General features: G+C 43.4%; 1 protein-coding gene and 1 non-coding gene across 2 annotated transcripts in view; both read right to left on the reverse strand.

Moving 5' to 3' along the window:
• The window catches only part of SERINC5 (serine incorporator 5), a 121,013-nt gene that overhangs the window by 92,823 nt on the left and 5,434 nt on the right, over nt 1-22,756 (reverse strand). The window lies entirely within an intron of this gene.
• LOC114679178 (small nucleolar RNA U13) lies at nt 11,199-11,302 on the reverse strand. Its single transcript, XR_003730853.1, has one exon. It is a non-coding gene; the product is annotated as a small nucleolar RNA U13 (small nucleolar RNA).

Below are 22,756 nucleotides of genomic sequence, written 5' to 3' on the forward strand. Positions count from 1 at the left end.
TTTTTCTCAAAATACCACCAATATTTTACATACTTTTTTTTTTTTTGAGATGGAGTTGCCTAGGCTGGAGTGCAGTGGTGCGATCTCGGCTCACTGCAACCTCTGCCTCCTGAGCTCAAGCGATTCTTGTGCCTCAGCCTCCCCTTAGTAGCTGGGATTACAGGTGCACGCCACCATGCCCGGCTAATTTTTGTATTTTTAGTAGAGATGCAGTTTCACCATGTTGGCCAGGCTGGTCTCTAACTGCTGACCTCAAGTGATCCACCTGCCTCAGCCTCCCAAAGTGCTGGGATTGCAGGGGTGAGCCACCATGCCTGGCATTTTACATACTTACACACTTTTTTTTTTTTTTTTTTTGCTACTTTAACATCTCAGAATCCTCTTTTCAGAGACTGCAAAAAACGAAATAGTTTTGCAACCAACTTTTAAAGTTATTGAGTAACTAAAAGTGATCAATATAAACAAACTAGAATTTGAACTCGCCTACATTGAACATTCATTGTTTAAGTCAACACTAGGAAAGGGTAAAAGTAAACAACAGAAACTTGCTCTCTAACGTAGGGAGAAATCTCTTGGCCAGTGAAGCAATACAAAAACACAGACATTCCGCTTACAGGAACTAATTAAAAAGAAAAGGAAAAAACAAAACACAGACCTGTTCAGCCATATAAAGTTATAATGATGAACATCTGTAAAGATTACATGAAATCACCCATGTAAAGTGCTCAGCACATGTGCCTGGCCCATACGTATTTAATGTTAGCTTGTATACATGCTCATTTCATTCAATACAAGGCTACTTAAATGCTCTGTGCCTCTGCTGCCTCATACAAAACAGACACAACAGTAGTTCTTACATCATAGGATTATTAAGACTGAGAATGTTTTCAAGGCACTTAGAACGTTAATTGTCAATATTATTCTTAGTGTCCTCGAAAAGGAAGGCCAGAGGTTTACAGGGCTGGGATCTAAACCTAGTCACTCCAAAGAAGTAGCATCTCATTTCCTCAAACTCTGAGAGATTTACCTAGTTGCCAGTTCTCCTCCCACTGCTCAGGAAATTCCCAGGGCAGAAGGAACCCAAGGGACTCGCTCCCTCTTGGAGGCTCAGCCTGCTCCAGGAACTTGCAGCTCTAGCATCCCCAACTCCATCACTCAAACCTCACACCTGACCAAAAAGCTACTGGCCGGGCACAGTGGCTCATACCTGCAATCCCAACACTTTGGGAGGCTGAGGCAGGCAGATCACTCGAAGTCAGGCTTTCAAGACCAGCCTGGTCAACATGGTGAAACCCTGTCTCTAGTAAAAATACAACAAAATTAGGTATGGTGGCACGCACCAGCTACTCAGGAGGCTTAGATAGGAGAATCATCTGAAACCAGGAGGGAGAGGTTGCAGTGAGCCACAATCCCGCCACTGCATTCCAGAGCAAGACAGAAAGAAAGAAAGAAGAAAGAAAGAAAAAGAAAGAAAGAAAGAGAGAGAGAGAAAGAAAGAAAGAGAGAAAGAAAGAGAGAGAAAGAGAGAGAGAGAAAGAAAGAAAGAGAGAAAGAGAAAGAGAAAGAAAGAACGAACGAACGAACGAACGAACGAACGAAAGAAAGAAAGAAAGAAAGAAAGGAAGAAAGGAAGAAAGAAAGAAAGAAAGAAAAACAAAGAAAGAAAGAAACAAAGAAAGAAAGAAAGAAAGAAAGAGAAATTATGGCTCTTTGAATTTGTTTGCCAACTACTGATTTGCCTTTTCAAAGGGAGCTTGAGGGAAGTTTTATAACCATATAAAACAAATAATAGTGCAACAACGGCAGCCATTCTCATTTATGCAGCACACTCCCTTCCAAGTGCTGTCACAGACTCTGTGACACCAGCACAATCTCTCCCAATCTGTCAGGTATTACTGTTATTATTATTTTTCTCCTCTGTAGCAGTTGGGAAACTTGAACTCTAGGAAATAAATTGCCTAAGGTCACAGCTTCTTGGTGGATGGAGTGCAGTGGCACGATCACAGCTCACTGCAGCCTCGACGTCTTGGGCTCAAGCAATCCTCCCTCCTCAGCCTCCCAAGTAGCTGCAACTACAGGCGCACACTTCCAAGCTGGCTACTATTTGTATTTTTTGTAGAGATTGGGTTTTGCCCAGGCTGGTCTCGAACTCCTGTCTTCAAGCAATCCTCCCACCTCAGTCTCCCATGTGGTGGGATTACAGGTGTGAGCCACTGCAACAGTCCCAGGTAATTTCAAAGCCAGTATTCTTAACTACCTCACCAAATTGAAAGTGGAAAAGAGAAAAAGGGAATAGTACTTTTAAAAAACAGTAACTATAGAAAACTCAATCAAAATTCATTTTCCAATTAAGTTATTGCTTAGTAAATGAAAATATTAAATAAAGAACCGGCTACTGCGCCATATGGCAAGGAAGTGTACTTCAGTGCTGACAACTCCATTACTCAGGAGAACAGTTTAACTGTGATATATGGATGGCTCCAGTGACCACTGCCACTGTATTTATAATTTGTGATCTGTATAAACAAAATCATTTCTCATGCCTGTAACAGCATCTACTGCAGGCCTTTGTTACTTACACTTAAATCTCTGTAAATATTTAAATCTCATGGTCACAAAAAAGATGAGTCAACCATCTAAGAATGACTGGTCACCAGTTCCCAAAACACAACCTCCAGCGTCATGACCACCAGCCCCAGTAGGCCTAAATTCCAGATGAATAATTCTTCCAACATACAGTCAAATTAAAAAAAAAAAAAAATCAATAGAATTGAAAGCCCAGAAATAAACCTTAACACTGACAGTCAACTAATTCTGCCAAGATAATTCAACTGGGAAAGAACAGTCTTTTCAACAAATGTTGGTGGAACTGGATATTCAAATGCAAAACAATGAAGTTGGACCCTTTCCCTATACCACAGATAAAAATTAACTCATTAAGAATGGCCAGGTGCTGTGGCTCATGCCCGTAATCCCAGCACTTTGAGAGGCCAAGATGGGAGGATTACCTGAGCCCAAGAGTTGGAGACCAGCCTGGGCAACATAGTGAGATCCCATCTCTATAAAATATCAAAAAGTGAGCCAAGTGCGATGGCACGCACCTGTGGTCCCAGCTACATGAGAGGCTGAGACAGGGGGATCACTTCAACCTGAGAGTTCAGGGCTATAGTGAGCCATGACTGTGCCACCACACTCCAGCTTGAGAAACAGACTAAGACTCCATCTTTAAAAAAAAAACAAAAAACAAAAACGGCCAGGCAAGGTGGCTCATGCCTGTAATCCCAGCACTTTGGGAGGCCAAGGCGGGCAGATCACGAGGTCAGGAGATCGAGACCATCCTGGCTAATACCATAAAACCCCATCTCTACTAAAAATACCAAAAAAAAAAAAAATTAGCCAGGTGCGCTGGCGGGCACCTGTAGTCCCAGCTACTCGGGAGGCTGAGGCAGGAGAATGGCGTCAACCCGGGAGGCGGAGCTTGCATTGAGCCAAGATCGCACCACTGCACTCCAGCCTGAGCAACAGAGCGAGACTATCTAAAAAAAAAAGTGGAAACAAACGATCATCAGCTGAGAAACGGGTTTAAGTAAAGTGTGGTAAAAGGAATGAAGTACCTGGCGGGGCACACTGGCTCACACCTGTAATCCCAGCACTTTGGGAGGTCAAGGCAGGCGGATCACGAGGTCAGGAGTTTGAGACCAGCCTGGCCAATATAGTGAAACCCCATCTCTACTAAAACTATGAAAATTGGCTGGGCACGATGGCACACGCCTGTAGTCCCAGCTACTCAAGAGGCTAAGGCAGGGGAATCGCTTGAACCCGAGAGGCAGAGGTTGTGGTGAGCCAAGATTGTGCCACCGCACTCCAGCCTGGCGACAGAGTGAGACTCCGTCTCAAAAAAAAAACAACAACAAAAAAAGAAGTACTGACACATGCTACAACATGGATGAACCTTGAGAACATACTAAGTTAAAGAAGTAGTCCTAAAGACTATACATTATATGGTTTCATTAATAGGAAATGTCTACGAAAGTCCATAGAGACAGTGAGTAGATTAACAATTGCCAAGACTCTGAGGGAGTCTGGGAGGGAACTGGGAGTGACTGCTAATAAGCATAGAGGTGACAAAAACTAAGTTGTCATGATGGTTCCACAACTCTGCACATATACTATAAAACCACTGAATTGCACACTTCAAATGACTGGGCTGTATGCTATGTGAAACTACTTTTTACTTTATCAATAATTTCTTTAAGGCCGGGCACAGTGGCTCAAGCCCGTAATCCCAGCACTTTGGGAGACCAAGGCGGGCGGATCATCTGAGGTCGGGAGTTCGAGACCAGCCTGACCAACATGGAGAAACCCTACCTCTACTAAAAATACAAAAAATTGGCAGGGGGCGTGGTGGCGCATGCCTGTAATCCCAGCTACTCGGGAGGCTGAGGCAGGAGAATCGCTTGAACCCAGGAGGTGAAGGTTGCGGTGAGCCAAGATCACACCATCGTACTCCAGCCTGGGCAACAAAAGCAAAACTCCATCTCAAATAATAATAATAATAATAATAATTTCTTTAGTTAAAAATAACCTAATAGCCATTTTAGTTTAAGTTTTAAAAAAACCTCAAATAATAATTTTAAACTCACTTGGTTGGACATCTCTGCTCATTGGAGAAGTAAAAGTGTGGACATCTCTCCAATGTCACTTTAAGAATAAAAATAGGCCGGGCGCGGTGGCTCAAGCCTGTAATCCCAGCACTTTGGGAGGCCGAGGCGGGCGGATCACGAGGTCAGGAGATCGAGACCATCCTGGCTAACACGGTGAAACCCCGTCTCTACTAAAAAATACAAAAAACTAGCCGGGCGAGGTGGCGGGCGCCTGTAGTCCCAGCTACTGGGGAGGCTGAGGCAGGAGAATTGCGTGAACCCGGGAGGCGGAGCTTGCAGTGAGCTGAGATCCGGCCACTGCACTCCAGCCTGGGCGGCAGAGCGAGACTCCGTCTCAAAAAAAATAAAAAAAATAAAAAATAAATAAAACTAGGACTTTTTTTTTGGAACGCTTGTTAATTTAAATAGGAATAAAGTATTCCCAAAGGCAAATTCCCAGGACTTTAGGAGCTGAAATTGCTTCATGTGTTTCTTATTAGTCTGCTATAAAATGCTTTGTAAAGTTTACAGAAAGTATTTTATAGATCTTTCAATTTTTACTTTTTTTTTTTGAGACAGAGTCTCGCTCTGTCACCCAGGCTGGCGTGCAGTGGCATGATCTCGGCTCACTGCAACCTCTGCCTCCCGGGTTCAAGCGATGCTTCTGCCTCAGCCTCCCGAGTAGCTGGGACTACAGGTGCCCGCCACCATGCCCGGCTAATTTTTGTATTTATAGTAGAGACAGGGTTTCACCATATTGGCCAGGCTAGTCTCAAACTCCTGACCTTGGGATCCATCCGCCTCAGCCTCCCAAAGTGCTGGGATTACAGGCATGAGTCACCGTGCCCAGCCCCAACTTTTACGTTTAAGAGATTGCCCATTTGAAATGGCTGAATCTTAGCACCAGAGCAGTCATTTCTCCAGCAATTTTCCTGTCTTGTACCAAAGCAGCCCTTTGAATACTTCCTAATAATCCACAGCCAGCTGGAGCACTTGACAAAGACTGATCTGACAGTTTAATCTTAGCACCATTTTTTTTAGGATTGGCATACCCTTTTTTTTCCAGTTCCATTTACCTCACTACACTTAAGAAAAATCTACATTTACATATGTAAATTGTGAACAATGTTGATAAAAATTACACCACATATTCATACCAGTTGTGCAACCAAATTGATGTTTCCTTTCTAATGCAAAAATGGGTTAAACTCTGTTATCTCCAAACCTACTTCTAAACACATCACACACTACCACCACTACCACCACAAAGGGCAGAGATGATATCACAATGAAAACAATGCTAGCAAATACAATTATAAAGCATGATGAATTTCGCACATTTAGGTTTGCTAAAATAAGCTTTAAAATTGTTGAATGAAAAACAAATGCCCCCAACATTATCCCCTACCCTCCAACCTCCTATTATTACTCTATTGCCATAACCACTGGTGGCAGCTTCTAGGGTATCTTTAAAACTCTCAGAATTCTTGTGTATATATGTATCTACATACATGGAAACATATGTGCCTTTCAAATTAGAAACCATAATTGGGTTCATCATAGACATAGTGTTCTTTAACCTCCTCTTTTTATAAGCCCTACTTAACTAACACTGTTAGCTTGGCTACCTGTTCCTCTCTGTACATACAGATTTAACTTACTCTTTTTTTACTATGGTGAAACACACATAACATTAAACGTATCATCCTAACCATTTTTAAGTGTACAGTTCAGTAATGTTAAGTATATTCATATTGTTGTGCAACAGATTTCTATAACTTTTTCATTGTGCAGCACTGAAACGCTATACCCACTAAACACTAGTTCTCCTTCCCACCTCCCCTGGGCCCTAGGGAACCGCCTTTCTATTTTCTATGTTTTTGACTACTTTAGACACTTCATATGAGTGGAATCATACAGTATTTCTCCTTTTGTGACTTTTATTATATACTTTTATTTCACTTAGCATAATGTCCTTGAGGTGCACCCACATTGTAGTATGTGACAAGTTTTCCTTCTTTATTAAGGCTGTATAATATTCCATTGTTAATTTCATCCTTTTTAACGGCAACATGATATTTCATTGTATGAAAGGCTAGTAACTTTTTATTTTAAATTAGTCTTCATTATCAGTGTTTAAGATGTTCCAAGTTTACTTCTAATACAATAGAAGAATTGCTAGACCCAAGAACATATTTATTATTCAAAGAGATTATGACAAAATAAATTCTCCATAAGTGAACAAACACAAATCCAGAAGAGTAGGTTTTTCTTTCACCTTTCTTTTCAACTTTGCCAATGAAAACTCTCTCATTTTTAATTGTAATTTTTGTTTTGTTTTGTTTTTGAGACAGAGTCTTGCTCTGTCGCCCAGGCTGGAGTGCAGTGGCATGATCTTGGCTCACTACAACCTCTGCCTCTTGGGTTCAAGCAATTCTCCTGCCCCAGCCTCCTGATTAGCTGGGATTACAGGCATGAGCCACCGTGCCTGGCTGAATTGTAGTTCTTAAATTATAAGTAAGAGTGAGCATTTTCTCACGTTTGTTGGCATATGCATTTTTTCCTAAATGATCCCTAACCTTTTAAATTTTTCTGTTATGTGTCCTTTCTGTTGATTTATAAGAACACTGTGCAAATTAAGGCAAGTGGATCTCTGTTCTACGAATCACTGTGTGTCATCTGAGTTCTTTCTTTAATTTGGTTTATGGATCTTGTGTCTAGAAAAACCTTGGCCATTTTAGATTATTTTAAAAGGTCACCCATCTTTTCTCAATACTTTTAATGGACTCCTTTTTAACCCATTTTATCATGGTTAAATATTGGATCTACACATTACTTATTTTAATGGAAAGGGTGTGGAGCAAACTTCAAAGAAAGCTTACTGACAACTTACAATTTGGATATCAGTATCCCAAGGAAGAGTGACAGTTCTCCCCATAACTACAACATCTAACATTTATGAACTCAAACTGTGGGCCAGTCACTGTTCCACGGGCAAAATCCTATAAAGGAGATCCTAGGGATTACCCCATTTTACAGATGTACGAATTAAACAACCAACAGATGATGTAACTGATCAAGGCACACCACCAGTAAATGGCTGAGAACATATTGGAACTCAGGCTTCCCATCACTTAGAACTGGCTCTTAACTTCTCTGCTACACCGCCTCTGAACTATATGAACAAAAAAGCCTAAAAAAATCCACATCAAAAATATGTTTAAATTAATTCTCAGTAGAAAGCAGGTTTGTCCTTTTCCTCCCATCAAATACTTCGCGTAGCTTAAGTACTAAATCTTTTTTTTCCTTGAAACTGATTCTCGCTCTGTCGTCCAGGCTGGAGTGAGGTGGCATCTTGGCTCACTGCAACCTCCACCTCCCGGGTTCAAGTGATTCTCCTGCCTCAGTCTCCCAAGTAGCTGGGATTACAGGTGCACGCCACCACGCCCGGCTAACTTTTGTATTTTCAGTAGAGGCAGGGGTTTCACCATGTTGCCCAGGTCGGTCTCGAACTCCTGACCTCAGGTGATCCACCCACCTCAGCCTCTCAAAGTGCTGGGATTACAGGCATGAGCCACCGCACCTGGTCCAGTGTTTCTTTTTCTTTTCTTTTTTTTTTTTTTTTTGAGGTGGAGTCTCGCTCTGTCGCCCAGGTTTGAGTGCAGTGGCCGGATCTCAGCTCACTGCAAGCTGCGCCTCCCGGGTTTATGCCATTCTCCTGCCTCAGCCTCCCGAGTAGCTGGGACTACAGGCGCCCGCCACCTTGCCCGGCTAGTTTTTTTTTTTTGTATTTTTTAAGTAGAGACGGGGTTTCACCGTGTTAGCCAGGATGGTCTCGATCTCCTGACCTCGTGATCCGCCCGTCTCGGCCTCCCAAAGTGCTGGGATTACAGGCTTGAGCCACCGCGCCCGGCCTTCTTTTTCTTTTCTTTCTTTCTTTTTCTTTTTTTTTTTTTTTTTTTTTGAGACGAGGTCTTGCTCTGTTGCCTAGGCTGGAGTGCAATGGTGCGTTGTCAGTTCGCTGCAACCTCTGCCTCCCGGGTTCAAGCGATTCTCCTGCTTCGGCCTCTCGCCATCATGACGGGCTTTTTTGTATTTTTGTAGGGATGGGGTTTCACCCTGTTGGCCAGGCTGGTCTGGAATTCCTGACCTCAGGTGATTTGCCCGCCTCAGCCTCCCAAAGTGCTGGGATTAAAGGTGTGTGCCACTGTCCCCGGTCCTAGTGTTTCTTTTCTGGGCAGTATCACTGCATGCCCCAGGGGCCAGGTGCATCCTTGGTAGTAAAGGCAGGGGTAGTGTTTTCACAAAGACTGGTGAGTGCTATCGGCATCTGGGGGTAACTTAAATATCAGCTATGCACAGGACTCCCTAATTGTTTTACAAACATGAAAAAGGAGAATGAAATGCTAAGAAGAGAAGTGGAGGGCTTTCTCTCTCTCTTTTTTTTTTTTTTTGTTCATGTCTTTTTGTCATGTCACCCAGGCTGGGTTGCAGTGGTACGATCATGGCTCACTGCAGCTTCAACTTTCCATCCTCAGGTGATCCTCCCACCTCAGCCTCCAGAGCAGCTGGGACTACAAGTGCACGCCACCACACCCGGCTAATGTTTGTATTTTTTTGTAGAGATGGGGTTTCACTATGTTGCCCAGGATGGTCTCGAATTCTTGGGCTCAAGCAATTCATCCACCTCGGCCTCCCAAAGTATTGGGATTACAAGCAAGAGCCACCTCTCCGCCATTGCCAGTTCTCTCTAATAATCAGAGAATACCCTCAAGCAATCCATAATGAAGGGCAAATGAAATAAGCATTTGTGTTCCTCTCAAGCACTGGGTCCAGCTATCTGCCACACCCCTCTTCCAGAAAGAAAAGAAAAAAAAAAAAAGAAGTCAGGGAGTCAGCCCTGCTGGACCTCTTGCTTCCAAAAAATATGCAATCGGCCAGGCGCAGTGGCTACCTGTCATTCTAGCACTTTGGGGAGGCCAAGGCAGGCGAATCATGAGGTCAAGAGGTCGAGATCATCCTGGCCAACATGGTGAAACCCCGTATCTACTAAAAATACAAAAAATTATCTAGGCATGGTGGCGGGCGCCTGTAGTCCTAGCTTCTTGGGTGGCTGAGGCAGGAGAATCGCTTGAGGGTGGCTGAGGCAGGAGAATCGCTTGAACCCAAGAGGCGGAGATTGCAGTAAGCAGAGGTGGCACCACTGCAGTCGCCTGGCGACAAAGCGAGACTCTGTCTCAAAAAAAAAAAAAAGGAAAAAAGAAAAATTGCAATCCGTGGCAACCCTCATTCCTACCCGCCCTCTATCATAAGGAAATAATTTACAGCTTCATGCTTTTCAAAGCCTCCAGCCAGAAGCCGCTGCTAGGCAAAATGATTTGCATAAAGTGCCTCATTTAAATGGCCTCATGCCCCTTACTCAGCAACCTGCAACTTCCACCAACTACACTAATGGTGAGATAGTACAGTCTTAAAACCTGCTTTCTGTTAAATTCTATCATCCATGCATAGAGCAGAACTTTCTGGAAAATAACAGCTTGGGAGTTTAAGAGAAGGAAGGGAACAAAAAGTTTAAACTGATTTTATTACAACAAAATACAGCATAAAAACCCAACCCGAAACCAGGCATAGTGGCTCACACCTGTAATCCCAGCGTTTGGGAGGCTGAGGCAGGTGGATTGCCTGAGATCAGGAGTTCAAGACCAGCCTGACCAACATGGCAAAACCCCATCTCTACTAAAAATACAAAAATATGCTGGGCGTGGTGGCAGGCGCCTGTAATCCCACTACTTGGGAGGCTGAGGCAGGAGAATAGCTTGAACCCTAGAGGCAGAGGGGTAGAGGTTGCAGTGAACTGAGATCCTGCCACTACACTCCAGCCTGGGCGACAGAGCAAAACTCCTTCTCAAAGAACAAAAAAAACCCAATCCGAGATTCAAATAATCAAATCATAAGACTGTGTTTAAAATCCATAGCTATGAGCTCTTTGTTGAACTGTTCAGCAAACACAGCAGATTATCTTTGGGGAAAAGCCCAATATCCACTCATTCATGCTCTCATCATTTACCAAAGGCCAAGTGTGTACTGGGCACTGGGAAATAGAAACGCTAGGAGAGCACGGGGCAGTACCTGCTGTGAGCTGATTAGTTGTGTGGCCTTGGAAGATACCCTGTGCTCCGGGACCTGTTTCCTGGAAATAACTTGTTAGGTGGAAATGCCACTGCCTTGAGGATCCTTCTAGCTCCAGAATTAGACTGTGACCTCCCAGATTCTCACAACCCCATGGACAGCCCATAAGCCATCTCAGAATGGCAACGCAGGACCTGGAGCAACGGGCATTATGCCCATCAGAAACCTCAGCAGCAGCTGTGAGACTTTCTCTGGCTGGCTGCCAACCAAAGACTTCCCACAATGGTTCTAATTTCAAACTGCCCGACCATTATCCTTAAAAACTATTGGAGTGTGCTAAAAGGTCTGGTATTTTTTCCCCTTTGTCAGCATGTCCCAATTTTCAGTCTATGGTTTGGGTGAATACTGGGGATCCTTTTTTTTCCATGTCAGATGGGTAATGTACCAACAACATGACAAGATTGAAGGGAAGCACATCTCACAGACAAGCATGAAAACCCAGTCATCATGCTTATGAACTACAAAAGAAATTGCATTCTTACAATCAGAAACAGAAACATCGATCCCATTGTGGTACCCTATGAGCCAGGAGCCACAGACCATGCCCACCTTCCACTCTGCCTCTTTTAACTTCATTATACAAAAATAGCTGTATCCCTCCCCAGGATATAGGCAAGTCACTGCAGCCTTGAGAGGCCAGCAGGAAGAAGAATTAAAACAGAGCTCCCTAAGGGCGAAGTAGAGCTGCCTCCAAAGATAGGAAGTTCCTGCCTCTGGAGTTGTTTATTACAGTAGAAGAAATCGAGCACAATTGGGTCAGAAGAGCAGAAGACCCTTCCAGTGCCAGTTTTCTGGGAGGTGGTCCAAAGGAAGTCACTGGGGCCAGCTCCCTCCCTCAGACAGCTAACAGGAGCAAGGCTTGGTCAGCCTTCCTGAAGCTCTCCAAGTCCAAGGTTTCTGAGCTATTTATTCTATACTGACTTTGAAAACACAAAATTGCTCCAACAGGATGGATATGTTAGGAACAATTGGGCATAATAGGATGTGCATTTCTGTCTGTTGAGAAACACCAGGTAGAAAACTGCACCAAGCTGAATTGAGCTCCCTGGTAATACACAAAATGCACACAACTCAGCTCAACAAGTGCACTGAGTCACACCAAACACATGTGATGTGACAACTTTCCATCCAATTCCAGATAACCCTCCTCCTGCTGCTTCCCAACTGCTCAAAAGCCTAACTCTCCAAACCCATTTCTCCAAACCCAAGCCTAACTCTCCAACCCAAAAGTCTTGAAAGGTAATTTCAAGACTTTTTCAAATAAAATGCCAAATTTACCATAGTAGTTATGTATTTCTTAACCATTTAACATTTATAAAACTATAATATCATTTTCATTCAGTTCCTTTTTTCAAATGTGTCACTGATAAAGTTTTAGAATATTGTGCCCTTAACCAAATTTTCCCTATGAGATATGTGGTTTCATTGTGCAGTTCTGCTTAATGTGGTAATTTTTAGAATGCATATGTCATGTTGTATATTGTAGCAGAACTATTTCCAGGGCTCTAGTGTAGAGTATTTATAATCATTTTTAAAAAATTACACTAAACATCCAAAAGGAAAATAAATGTTTATATGATTAATTAAATCATAAAATTAAGATAGTAAGATAAATAAGATAATTAAATCATAAAACCAAAAAGTGCTGGGATTATAGGCACGAGCCACTGTGCTCAGCCATGTATTTCTTTTTTTTTTTTTTGAGACGGAGTCTCGTTGTGTCGTTGTGTCGCCCAGTGCAGTGGCGCGATCTCGGCTCACTGCAAGCTCCACCTCCCGGGTTCACGCCATTCTCCCACCTCAGCCTCCGAGTGGCTGGGACTACAGGCGCCCGCCACCGCGCCCGGCTAGTTTTTTGTATTTTTAGTAGAGACGGGGTTTCACCATGTTAGTCAGGATGGTCTCGATCTCCTGACCTCGTGATCCACCCGCCTCGGCCTCCCAAAGTGCTGGGATTACAGGCTTGAGCCACCGCACCCGGCCTCAGCCGTGTATTTCTGTAAAGCATAAAATATTGCTTTTAAATTAGTTTTCATGTCATGTTACTTAATTCATCATTTCAAGATTAAATCAGTATCTAGTAAATTGAGCTGCCTACCTAGTGATTGGTTTCCATCACTAATGAAAAAAGTTTTGATGCTTCTCCCTTTTTCAAGGTGCTACATACTGTAATCCTTAGAACAACTTAAGAAATAAAATGGCAAGGCTGGGTGCAGTGGCTCACACCTGTAATCCCAGCACTTTGGGAGGCCAAGGTGGGTGGATCATGACGTCAGGAGATTGAGATCATCCTGGCCAACACAATGAAACCCCATCTCTACTAAAAATACAAAAATTAGCCAGGCGTGGTGGCACGCACCTGTAATCCCAGCTACTCGGGAGGCTGAGGCAGGAGAATTGCTTGAACCCAAGAGTCGGAGGTTGCAGTGAGTCAAAATCACGCCACTGCACTCCAACCTGGTGACAAAGCAAGACTCCGTCTCGAAAAATAATAATAATACTAAAAAGAAATAAAAAGACACATAAAGACAATGAAAAATCTTCAATTAGCCCTCTCCTCAAAAAAAGGTAACAACAAAGAACAGAAGAGGAAATGAGTCAGGTTTCAGTTACTGAGGAGGCTGAGGCAGGAGGATCACCTGAGCCCAGGAGTTTGAGGCTGCAGTGAGCCAAGATCACGCCACTGCACTCCAGTCTGGGTGACAGAGCGAGACTCCATCTCAAAAAATTAATTAATTAATTAATAATAATAATAGAAAAAAAGGGAATGAAATGGAAACTGATCAACAATTTATAGCCTTAAACTCAAACATATGAGTAATTACATTAAATGTAAATGATCCAAGCATCCAATTAAAAGACAAAGATTGGCTGGGTACAATGGCTCACACATGTAATCTCAGCACTTTGGGAGGCCAAGGCAGGAGGATCACTTGGAGCCCAGGAGTTTGAGACCAGCCTGGACAACATAGTAAGACCGTGTCTCTGCAAAAAAAGAATTAAAAAAAAAAAAAAAAAATCCATGCCAGGTGGTGCATATCTGTAGTCCTAGCTACGTGGGAAGCTGAGGCGAGAGGATTACCTGAGCCCAGGGCATTGAAGGTACAGTGAGCTGTGATAGTATCACTGTACTCCAGCCTGGGCAATGGAACAAGATCCCATCCCAAAACAAAACAAAACAGAAAAATGAAACAACACAAAAAGGCAAAGATTGTCAGATTGGATTAAAAAGCAAGAAAGATCCATTTCCATCACATTTATAAAAAGCATACTTTTAAGTATAAAGACAGATTAGTCAAAAGCCAAAAGGGTGGTACGGCTATATTAGTATCTACCAAATACTTAAAAAAAGACCCTTTTAGAAAAATAGGCCAGGCGTGGTGGCTCACACCTGTAATCCCAGCACTTTGGGAGGCCAAGGTGGGCGGATCACTTGAGGTCAGGAGTTTGAGACCAGCCTAGTCAGCATGGCGAAACCCCATCTTTACTAAAAATACAAAAATTAGGCCGGGCACAGTGGCTCATGCCTATAATCCCAGCACTTTGGGAGGCCAAGGTGGGCAGATCATGAGGTCTAGAGTTTCAGACCAGCCTGGCCAATATGGTGAAAGCTTGTCTCTACTAAAAATACAAAAATTGGCCAGGTGTGGTGGCATGCACCTGTAGTTCCAGCTACTCGGGAGTCTGAGGCAGGACTGAATCCAGGAGTCTGAACCCAGGAGACAGAGGTTGTAGTGAGCCGAGATCTCACCACTGCACTCCAACCTGGGCAACAGAGTGAGATTCCATCTCAAAAAAATATATAAAATTAAAAAAGTAACCAGGCGTGGTGGCACATGCCTGTAATCCCAGCTACTTCAGAGGCTGAGACATGAGAATTGCTTCAACTCGGCCGGGCGCGGTGGCTCAAGTCTGTAATGCCAGCACTTTGGGAGGCCGAGACGGGCGGATCATGAGGTCAGGAGATCGAGACCATCCTGGCTAACACGGTGAAACCCCGTCTCTACTAAAAAAAAAAATACAAAAAACTAGCCGGGCGAGGTGGCTGGCGCCTGTAGTCCCAGCTACTCGGGAGGCTGAGGCAGGAGAATGGCATGAACCCGGCAGGCAGAGCTTGCAGTGAGCTGAGATCTGGCCACTGCACTCCAGCCCAGGTGACAGAGCGAGACTCCGTCTCAAAAAAAAAAAAAAAAAAAGAGAATTGCTTCAACTCGGGAGACAGCGGTTGCAGTAAGACAAGACTTGGGCCACTGCACTCCAGCCTGAGCGACAGAGCAAGACTGTATCTCAAAATGTTACACATTGTTACATTTCTTCCTTGCTACACAAACCTCCAGTTTTAGCAGGTCAGGGAGATGGATTTGACACCAAGCTCCTATCTCCCTGGCTGCAGCACCCGATTAAAGCCTTCTTCCTTGGCAATCCTTGTCCATCTCAGTCATTGGCTTTTTGTGTGCTGAGCAGCAGGACCTAGACAGAACTCCGGTCTTTAGGCAACATTCTTAAGTTCAAGAGTGGGTGGCCCCTTCATTCTTGCTCCTTTAGTTCTACTATTAGTTTTTAAACATACCTAATTCCCTGTAGTAAATCCTCTTCTTTTTAAAATACCTAGGGCGATCTTGGCTTCCTACATTGAACACTGACACACTGCATCACCACTTTACAGATTAAAAAAAGACTCTTACATATAACATCTGATTTGTATCCCTTCAACAATCACTAATATTGTTAAAGGGGATTTTATCTCTCTAACAACATTAGGGAGACAAGACAGGAATTTCCCCTACTTAACAAGAAAAATTAAGAACTAGGAACAGTAGTGAGCTCCCCAAAACTGGAGTGATTCAAACATAGAAGCACACTGAAGAGGGGTATTAAAATGGACATCTGAGCTTCAGATGGGTCATTAAAAACAGATGCCTTTTAAGGTATCTTCCAAGAGTTTCTGTGGTTCCATGACCTGCCTCAAAAATCATGCAAGGCTGGGCATGGTGGCTCACGCCTGTAATTCTAACACTTTGAGAGGCCAAGGCAGGAGGATTGCTTGAACCCAGGAGTTTGGGACCAGCCTGGGCAACACAGTGAGAGCTTGTCTCTACTAAAATAAATAAATTAATTAATGAATTAATCAAGCAAGCAGCAAAACCTGGATCTCACCAGAACTAGACTTGCTTCTCCAGAATTGTTCAAAGAATTGAATCCCAGTTGACGAGATTCCACAAACTTTGATAGAAAAAGAAGGTGGGGGAGAGCACAGAAAGTGGGGGATTTCTTTGAAGAAAAAAGGCGATAGAGGGCTACCCTTGGACTCGATTTTGGCAGAACTTAAAGAATAAACTTCAACATCCTGCAATTTGGGGGCAGGAAGCTGTTTTCCTACTACCATCCTTTAAGGGTTAGCCCAGACCTCTTTAGGCTCTTAATCCGCTCCTCCTTTTATCTTAAAAGATAATAACCTCCCCTCCCGGGCTTCAGTCCCTCAGCTCCCCAGCATTTCTCTACATTCTGCTGCCTGGAAACTGAGGCTGCCAAAACCTCCAAGCACTTTTTTTTTTTTTTTTTTTTTTGAGATGGGAGTCTCATTCTGTCACCCAGGCTGGAGTGCAATGGCGTGATCTTGGCTCACTGCAACATCTGCCTCTCAAGTTCAAGCGATTCTCCTGCCTCAGCCTCCTGAGTAGCTGGGATTACAGATGTCTGCCACCTGGCCCAATAAATTAGCTGGGCCTGGTGGCATGCACCTGTAATCCCAGCTTTTTGGGAGGCTAAGGCAGGAGAATCGCTTAAACCCGGAAGGCAGAGGTTGCAGTGAGCCGAGACCGCGCCACTGCACTCCAGCCTGGGTGACAGAGCGAGACTCTGTCTCAAAAAAACAAAAACAAACAAAAAAAGAAACATAGTCTCGTTCTGCTGCCCAGGCTGGAGTGTAGTAGATCAAAACTCACCCAGTCTCAACCTCCTGGACTCAAGCAATCCTCCTACCTCAGCCTCCGGATAAGCCAGCACTCTTAAAAATCCACAGGCACTGATCTTTGATCTTCCTCTCTCACTTGACTTCAGGTTGTCTTCTGACCAGGCCAGCAGCTCCACACCTGTCCCCACCCTCCAGGCAGGCTCTACCTTCACTTAATTTCCTTTCTTTCCCCGTTGGCTACAGGGAATGTCTGCCTTTTAAATTGGAGATGTTTCTCAAGGTTCCAAGGTTGGGCTTTCCTTCTCATACTACAGCTGTTTTTTCCTGAGGTCAGATTTCCTTGAGAAGCTGAGAAATGATGGGGACTTTCTTCTTGGAAAAGTTTCAGGACATAAACAACACAACTGTGTGGGCAACTGCAGGATTGCATGGATCCCTAGAGCCCATTCAGGAAGGAGGACCCACTCTCCTCATGCTCCCCTGTGTGGGCTCATCCACTTCTGGGGGCAAATGTCCCTGCCAAGGGACCCCCAGCTTCTTCCCCTTTTCCAAAAGATAAAAGGTGCAAAGCTGAGCAAACAAACCCTCAATCCAGTCTGTCCCAGGCACAGTCTCACACAGCTAGCAAATTCAGCATCTATTCACAGGTCACTCCCAAGCACAAGCAGGGCTAGCTACAGCCTCTGAACTTTATTATTCTAGGTACCCAGTGAATATTTATTTATTTATTTATTTATTTATTATTATTATTGAGACACAGTCTCACTCTGTTGCCCAGGCTGCAATGTAATGGCATGATCTCAGCTCACTGCAACCTCAGCCTCCCACGTTCAAGCGATTCTCGTGCCTCAGCTTCCTGAGTAGCTGGGATTACAGGCACGTGCTACCATGCCTGGCTAATTTTTGTATTTTTAGTAGAGACGGGGCTTCACCATGTTGGCCAGGCTGGTCTCCAACTCCTGACCTCAGGTGATCCACCCACCTCAGCCCCAAAAAGTGCTGGGATTACAGGTGTGAGCTACCACACCTGGCCCCCAATTGACATTTTACTTTAGGGATTGTAAGCTCTTAAAAAAAAAAAAAACAAAAAAAGAGTAACAGCTAAGTAAGTAAGTCCGACAGTCCTAGAGTCCTCAGGGATAAGGCTAGCAAAGCTACAGAAAAATTACCACTATAGAATCCTGTTGGAGCAAACAGTGTCATTACTATGGAAACAAAATACTGCCATTGTTTCGAGAATGGCAATGGAGGAGATCAATGAGCATAGAATCAAGAACAAAAGATTGAATTCCTCCCTAGCTCGGGTGAACCACACTTACCAAGGATCAAAGCATTAGGAAATCAGCCCTCCATTAAATTGCTGAGACATAATGTGAGCACAAAAAAACAAAACAAAACAAAACGGAAAAGGCATTCCACAAAGACCTCATGAATTTTGTTTCAAAGTGCACTTAGCCAGTTTATAAAAATGATACTTAAACAGAAGTCTTTTTTTCATAAAAAAGTTATCTTTTCATAAATAAGATTTAAGAGGTTATACATGTGTTTTTCCCACTTTTGTTTTGACTAGACAGTTTTCATTAGGGAGTAAAAATGCTGTCTAATCACTATATACTGTAACCTTACTTCAAAAACCCACAAATTGTTTCAAAATTTACTCTCTGATAAAAACCCATTACGTTTTTCCACAACAGCTGCTTTCCTTAAACATCAGCAATTTTAATCTCACAAGGCAAACTACGGAAGAAAAGCCAAAAGTAAAATCCTGCTTCCTTTTAAAATTCAAACAGATGTTCTGTGTAATCACACAACTCACTATTTGAATTTCCTACTGCCCTATACTGACTCTCTCATATTAAGTTCTAAAATGTTTTGAAATACCATTAATATATAAGCTACAAGAATATGGAGATATTCTCACTGGAAATGTTTTGAAATACATTTTAAGCAGGGATGCAAAGGTTTACTGTGGACTACCTGAGATGCCTAATATTTGGGAACAATCACAGTGGTTTAGATTGGTAACTTGATTGCTACTACTCTCAGGATCCAATCATAACCCTAAATTCAACTGAAAACAGCAATATGTAAAATTCACTAACAATGCGGCTTGACTCAGAACACTAAGAGAACACTGGGTCTTTATAATTAGGCAGGTATGACCACTTAAAATACTAAAAATAGCTTGGTCAAAGAATTACATCCAATGGCTAGTTCTGTAGACATATCAGCTTATACGAAGACTTCCTTTTTAACATCAAGTTATCATAGATTATCTGGCCACATACTGCTCTGAAATAAAAGTAGACAATGCCATAATTACTGCAGTGCCCTTTCTGAGGCTGTAACTGATGATTACATTAAAATACCTGGAAAACTGGAAAAGTAAAGCTTCCATGTCTCATAGTCACTCCCAGATACTCAGTATCTGTGGGAAACCTACACCCTCTATTTATACAGAAAATGAGGGCGGGAAGCAAGCAATGGGGAAGGGGGTGTTACCTTTTATTTAATTAGCACAGAGAGATGAGTCAGAGGCTGCCTTCCACGCCTACAGACTGGCCTCTCCTCAACGGTGCCTACAAAATCAGACTTGCTGCAGCCCAAAGCTATTTGTCAGCTTGCCAGGTCAGCTACAGAGCTGCCCAAGAAAACACATTTGAATGAGCAACCGTCAAGCGAACTCTCCAACTAAGAGTGCAAACTTCACTCTCCACACTGTTCAAGGTAAGTGACGGAGGATTATCTGACAACTTGAACTTAGCTACACTACACAAAGACACCTCGAAGCCACCCTTCCTGTATCAGCTCACCAGTGAGCTATTTAGAGTAGTCCCTCCTTACTAGAGGAGGATGTGTTCCAAGATCCCCAGGGGATGCCTGAAACTCTGGATAGTACCCAACCCCATATACACTGTGTTTTTTCCTGTATATACATACCTATGGTAGTTCTGTTGTTGTTGAGACAGGGTCTCGCTCTGTCACCCAGGCTGGAGTGCAGTGGCACAACCATGGCTCACTGCAGCCTCAACCTCCCTGGACTCAGGTGATCCTCCCACCTCAGCCTCCCAAGTAGCTGGGACTATAGGCACACACACCACCATGCCCTGGCTAATTTTTGTGTGTTTTGTAGAGACAGGGTTTATCCATGTTGCCCAGGCTGGTCTCTTAACTCCTGGGCTCAAGTGCTCTAAAAGTGCTGGGATTATAGGCATGAGCCACCTTGCCTGGCCTTATGATAAAGTTTAATTTCTAAATTAGGCACAGTAAGAGGTTAACAACAATAACAAATAATAAAATCAAACACTTATGATACTATGCCAGCATCACTACTCTTGCGCTTTGGGGCCCCTAAGTCAAATAAGGGTGACTTGAATGACTTGAACACAAGGACTGCAATTCTGCGACAGTGGATGTGACAACCGAGATGGCTCCTAAGTGACTAAGGGGTGAGGAGCATAGGTAGACAGCTAGACAGCATGGATATGCTGGCCAGAAGTGATTCACATCCCGGTGAGATGGAGTGAGGTTTCATCACATTATTCAGAACAGGGCATAATTTAAACCTGTGAATTGTTTATTTCTGGAATTTTCCACTTAATATTTTCATACCCCAATAGACCTCAGGTAACTGAAACCACAGAAAGCAAAACGGCAGGTAAAGGGGGACTACCGCATTTAGCCAACATCAACCAAAACATCACCTTGACAGAACAATTATAGGGCATTTTACTGCATTTTGCCCACATCTTTATAAAGATGAATAGGAAAATAAAAGTGCCAGTGCTAGTGATAAGAAACACAGGTCTCAATGTTAATGCAGTGGAAGCAAGGATGGCCACCATCATACAGCAGGGAAACAGTGACTCAACCACCATTTGGACAGACGTTATCTGTGAAAGCAATTGTAAAAAGAAAAGGTCAAAGTTAAAGCAAATGTTGAAAATGACAGAAATATATTGTCAATGATGCCACCTAACAGAGATGAAATTAGGGATTTTTTTTTTTCATTACTTTTGACCTTTTGGGAATAGAAACACACCCAAACCTCTTAACGCAAAAGCTCGTTAAGTGACTTTCACACATTCAATGTTAACACCTCTAAAGAAACCATCAAGTTTGAAGGTAGAAGACTATCTACATATGAATGTAAGCCCAGAAAACATTAACAGCTACAAATAAGTGGTGGGTGCATGTTAAAAAAACTTTCTCGGTCACCCCATAATTCTGCAGAAAGAGTGGGATCAAATACAACACTTCCAACATAATCCCAACTTTGCAAAGTAAAATTATAAATAATGGCCAGGCACGGTGGCTCACACCTGTAATACCATCACCTTGTGAGGCTGAGGCGGGCAGATCACCTGGGGTCAGGAGTTCAAGACCAGCCTAGCCAACATGGTGAAACCCCATCTCTACTAAAAACACAAAATTAGCTGGGTGTGGTGGCGGGCACCTGTAATCCCAGTTGCTGAGGAGGCTGAGGCAGGAGAACTGCTTGAACCTGGGAGGCAGAGGTTGCAGTGAGCCAAGATCGCGCCATTGCACTCCAGCCTCGGGTGTGGTGGCGGGCACCTGTAATCCCAGTTGCTGAGGAGGCTGAGGCAGGAGAACTGCTTGAACCTGGGAGGCAGAGGTTGCAGTGAGCCAAGATCGCGCCATTGCACTCCAGCCTCGGCAACAAGAGCGAAAACTCCATCTCAAAAATAAATAAATATTAAATATAAGTAACTGAATATAAAGCATCAAAATGTTGTTCTCTCTGGGTAATGATATGTGTGATTTCCCTCTGTTTCACAAATACTCCCCACATTGTTCAAAACAGTATCATCATGGAAAGAATGAATTTTTGTAACTGGATCCCTTCCAGTGGAAGCACCATGTAATATAAATGAAGACCTAACATCTCCAATCACTATAAACAAAGAGCAATAGGGAACAAGAGTTTTGTAACCAAAAGAGCTCAACAGGGGGTTCAGCTAGGTCACAGTAAGAGCTCTGCCTATGAGAAGACAGGAAACATCCTTGCAGTAGCCAGGATTTAATTTCAATGAATCAGATGACCCAGTACTAAGTGGTGCAATCAAGTCTACAAAGCACAAATTCTGTGAGGACTCTCAAAACAAGAGAAGGATCATTACTGAGGAAACATTAATTGAGCGGGGACCTCAAAGTAGAGATCTGGGTTTTACAGTGAAGAAGGAAGGACATTTTGGGGGAAACATCATCATTATTATTATTTTTTTTTTTTTGAGACGTTGTCTCACTGTCTTGCCCAAGCTGGAGTAAAGTGCCCTGATCTTGGCTCACGGCAACTTCCGCCTCCCAGGTTCAAGTGATTCTCCTGCCTCAGCCTCCTGAGTAGCTGGAATTACAGGCATATGCCACCACGCCAGGTTAATTTTTGTATTTTTAGTAGAGACAGGGTTTTGCCATGTTGGCCAGGCTGGTCTCGAACTCCGCCCGCCTCGGCCTCCCAAAGTGCTGGGATTATAGGCTTGAGCCACCGTGCCCGGCCTGGAATCATCATTATTGTATGTGGTATGTCATTTATTTTTTAAATAAGTCTTCATGGACTCTGTGTATGTGGGTGTGTGTTTTAAGCTGCATTCTAGGTGCATCAGTTGGCCTGATAAGACGTATTCCAGCAAACATTTAATCAAAGGCCACACTGCTAGCAGACACGGCTGGCCTAATCGCATTTACACCGACCAACCTTTTGTAACTTTTCGCTTTCCTGACTGTTGAGCCACCGCTCACTCCCCTCCTTACTCCCTTATGCTCACTTTAAAAGGCCCAGTCACCTCGGCACAAAACTGAATGGAGCTCAGCTCTTTCCCCTACAGTCAATAGTTATTGAATAAAACATGTTTTTACTGCTTTAACTAATGTCTGGCTTTGTTTATCTTTGACAATGGATAGTCCCTGGTGGCATTCAAGGCTTTGTTAATTAACATAACAGACATTAGAAATGAGTTTTACTAGCCTGGGCAGCAAAGCCAGACCCGTC

The sequence above is a fragment of the Macaca mulatta genome, chromosome 6, assembly GCF_049350105.2.
Source record: "Macaca mulatta isolate MMU2019108-1 chromosome 6, T2T-MMU8v2.0, whole genome shotgun sequence".
Classification (NCBI taxonomy): Eukaryota; Metazoa; Chordata; class Mammalia; order Primates; family Cercopithecidae; genus Macaca; species Macaca mulatta.